This window comes from Hemitrygon akajei, chromosome 8, assembly GCF_048418815.1.
Source record: "Hemitrygon akajei chromosome 8, sHemAka1.3, whole genome shotgun sequence".
Taxonomy (NCBI): domain Eukaryota; kingdom Metazoa; phylum Chordata; class Chondrichthyes; order Myliobatiformes; family Dasyatidae; genus Hemitrygon; species Hemitrygon akajei.
Genome location: NC_133131.1, coordinates 49,339,168 through 49,343,676, shown reverse-complemented (window position 1 = coordinate 49,343,676; position 4,509 = coordinate 49,339,168).

Below are 4,509 nucleotides of genomic sequence, written 5' to 3'. Positions count from 1 at the left end.
AAATTCTAGTCTCAGTCCTATTCCTAGCTCTCAAATGCACAGCTTGCTTTCCCACCACACAGGTACACCGCAGTGAGGGCCCAGACCTTCCAAGGCAGGAGCTCAGCAGCCAGTTTGTTTCATTCACCCTGGAGAGTAAGGTTAATGAGGCACTGTGAGGTAGAGGCAGAATTGTTCGTAGTTCAGTGAGAATTGGAATTGATATTGGTTTATTATTTTCACATGTACAGAGATTCAAGGAAAAGGTTCCCCTGAATACTGTTCAGCACCTGTGGAGAAGTACTTTGAGAGGTTGCTGGTGAAACATTATAACTCCTACCTGAGAAGTGACTTGGATCTGCTCCAATTTGTCTCCCATCACAACAGGTCAACAGCAGATGCCATTTCATTGGCTCTTCACTCTACCTGGGAACATCTGGACCGTGAAGATGCATACATCAGGATGCTCTTCATTGACTACAGCTCTGCATTCAACACCATCATCCCTTCAAATCTAATGAATAAGTCCCAATACCTTCTTGTGTAGCTGGATCCTCGATTTCCTCACTTGCAGAACCCAGTCAGTTCCAGTTGGCAACAGTATCTCCTCCACCATCTCCATCAGAACAAGGCTGTGTCCTAACACTCAAGATATTCTGCAGATGAAGGAAATGCAGAGGAACAAACACAAAATTGCTGGAGTACATCTGAAGGTCAGGCAACATCTATGGAAATGAATAACCAGTTGACATTTCGGGCCGAGATCCTTCATCAGGACAGGAAAGGAAGGGGGAAAATTCCTGAAAAAAAGATGGAAGAGGGGAAGGAGGACAAGTTTGGAAGGTGATAAGTCTCTTGTTCTATTCACTTTACACTTATTACTGTGAGGCTAAGTCAGCTCCAATGTCATATTTAAGTTTGCTGACGACACCAATGTTGGCCGAATCAAAGGTGGAGATGAAGCAGCGAACAGGAGGGAGGTTGAAAATCAGGTTGACTGATGCCACAACAACAATCGCTGCTCAATGTCAGCAAAACCAAAAGCTGATTATTAGCTACAGGAGGTTCGTCAGCCAATTCTCATCAGCAGATCAGAGGTGGAGAGGGTGAGCAACTTTATATTCCTCCATGTCATCATTTCAGAGGACCTGTTCTGGGTCCTGCCTGTAAGTGCCATTACAAAGAAAGTACAGCAGTGCCTCTACCTTCTTCAAAGTTAGCAAAGATTCATCATGCCATCTAAAACATTGCCAAATTTCAATAGATGCATGGTGGAGATTATGCTGGCTCGATGCATCTTGGCCTGGTACGGAAACACCAATGCCTTTGAACAGAAAGAACACCAAAAAGAAGTGGATACTGCCCAGTCCCTACTATTGAGCACATCTACAAGGAGCACTGTCACAGGAAAGCAGCATCTATCATCAAGGACCCCACCATCCAGGCCATCAGTTCTTGCTACTGCCATCAGGAAGAAGGTACAGGAGCCTCAGGTTCCACACCACCAGGTTCAGGAACAGTTATTACCCTTTAACTATCGGGGTCTTGAACCAGAGGGGATAACTTCACTCACCCCAACACCGAACTGATCCCACAACCTATATGTTATGTTTTGTAACTTCAAAACATTAAACTAATTCAAAGGAAGACATGAGAGCCCGAAATGTGAGTCTAACTTCATTTTAACTTTAAGCGAGGTGTGCACGTATCAAGTGTGATGATATATGCAATTCATGTATTTTTACATATAACCATAATGAATTCTATAAACAACAAAGAATGCTTAATCACACAATATATATACAAGATTACCCAAATATTACTAAAATATTAAATGCACAATACTCCTCTCTGCTTAGCTATAAACTCCAACTCAATATAAAATGCCATCGCAACTATATAAGCAGGATACTGCATAATAAAACTATTAGATACAGGCATCCACAGCAGAGTAAATTTTGCATTGTCCCATTCAGAACTGAAGATTTAAGCACTGTAGAGGATTTCTTATTCTTGTAGAACAATGTCTTTCCTGATACTTTGCTTGGCAGGTGAAATTTGTGGCTGTGAAACAATCTCAGGTTCTGGGATTTAGGGGCTGACTCAGATTGCAGGACGTGATTCTGACAGCAGTAGTCACCTCTTCCGTTTTTTTCTTCTTCTTTTTTTCTTCCAGCTTCTGCATCTTGATCTTGGGAAGGTGCATTTAGTTCACTGGAGTATTCTCTTATTAATCCGCCTTTTATTTCCTTTGCAATCTGATCTCTTCTCTTGGTTTCCACATCCCCAACATCACCTGATGAATCTGTTTTCATATCTCCATTGACTTCTTTCTTTTTGGCCTTCCGTTCATTCAGCTGGGCTTTGGTCTCTGCATCTACTTTTGCAAATAGCTTTTGATGGCATATTCATATACCTTTCTTAATTCGCATTCAATTGGCTTTATTGTAGGGGATGTGGCATTCAAATGGTGATTACTCAAATATTACTGAAACATTAAATACACAACACCATCGACTCACTTTCAAGGACTCTAACTCATGTTCTCAATAATTGCTTCTTATTAACTTGTTTTCTTTCTTTTTGTATTAGCAATGTGTTGTCTTTTTTGCACACTGGTTGTTTGTCTTTGTTGCAGGTTGTTTTTGTTTTTGATTCTATTGTCCCTCTCTGTATTTTCTGTGAATGCCTGCAAGAAAATGAATCTCAGGATACTATATGGTGACATATGTACTTTGGTAATAAACTTACTTTGAACTTAAATACAGGTAAAATCATTGCACAGTGCTCTGAGGTAGAACAAGCTGAACCAATAACAGTAAAATGTAACAGTTACAGAGAAAGTGCAGTGCAGATAAACAATATGGTGCAAAATCATGATAAGATAGATTGTGAGGTCAAGGGTCTTATCTTCTCATTCTAGGGAGCTATTAAGTAGTTTTATAACAGTGAGGTAGAAGCTATCCTTGAGGTTGGTGTTATGTACTTTCAGGCTTTTGTATCAGTGGGAGAAGGGGAAGAGAGAATGTGCAGGTCTTTAACTATAGTGGCTGCTTTATTGAGGCAGTGAGAAGCACAGATAGAGTCTATGGAGGGGAAACTTTTAACTCTACTCCTCATCTTTTTTTCCTCCAGTCCTCTGAAAGGCCTCGGCCCAAAATGTCGACTGTACTCTGTTCCATAGATGCTGCCTGACCTGTTGAGTTCCTCCAGCATCTTATGTGTGTTGCTTGGATTTCCAGCATCTGCAGGTTTTCTCTTGTTTGTGTGTGTTTCAAAGCTGGTTTTTATGATGTGCAGACCTGCGTCCCCAACTTTGCAGTCCTGTGTGGAGTAGTTGTCATAGCAAGCTGCTATGCATCCAGACAGAATACTTTCTATGGTGCATCTAAGAAACTGGTGAGCGTTAGCAGGGACATGCCAACTTTGTTCAGCTTCCTGAGGATGTAGAGAGGTTGATGAGTTTGTGGCCAAGAAAGAGAAAGAATGGCAGTAAAATTTGTTTTTACACAATTTTGCCATTAATTTTCCTAAATGAAGAAGCTTTATATTCAGAAATGAATACATGATCTGTCCAGGGTAAATAACCCATTTTGTCTCAATTTTACACTCAAGGCTGGCACTGTGATACAGCAGGGAGAGCTGCTTCCTCATTCCTCCGGTGGCTGAGGCCCAGGCCCAGGCCCAGGCCCAGGTTCAGTGCTGATTTCCAGTACAGTCTGTGCAGAGCTTGCACATTCTTCCTGTGTCCCTGTGGCTTTTGGCCCACATTCCGGAGGCACAAAGGCTCGTTGGCCCATTGGCCAGTGTAACTTGCCCTAACATAAGAAATTATCCCTAGAAATGGTAAAATTGGGGGGAGACATTGGGAATGTAGGGAGAATAAAATCAGATTAGTGTAAATGCGTGATCACCGGCAAGGAATTAACAGGCCGAAAGGCCTGATTCTGTGTGTGTGACTATAACTCAAGATGCTAAAGGACAATTCTGCCACCATTAAGATAAATTAATACATTGCTTCCAGAAGAAAAATAACGTGGAAAGCAGAAACTTGAAATCAGACCAGAAAACACTTGGCTGTTCAAGTGTCAAGTGTGGAGAATGAACCAGAGATACAGGTTATTCAGCTCATTACAGCGTAGACTTCATTGTAATGCTGTTTTTATTGCGCTGCAACTGATCTAGAGTAACAATTCTTTCATTCTCTTTGACACTTATGTACTGGAAATGACATTAAGCAATGTTGAATCTTTAACTCTACACAACATGGAGAGAGAGCAAATCATTGAAACACTTGTCTTTATCACAATAAAACACTGACGCAGCTTTGAGGTTGTCACTGCTACCAGTGCTCACTAACTGGCTCAAAGGCTGGCAAAGGTTGGCAGATGGCATGAGCTCAATATATCACAGGACGTGCAATCTACACATGGAACAAATCCTTGGAGTCTGTCTCTCAGACTAGGAATACCTCAATATTAAAGAAGGTTTATGCATTATTACAAAAGAAGCAAGAAGTTTTTGGAGTTA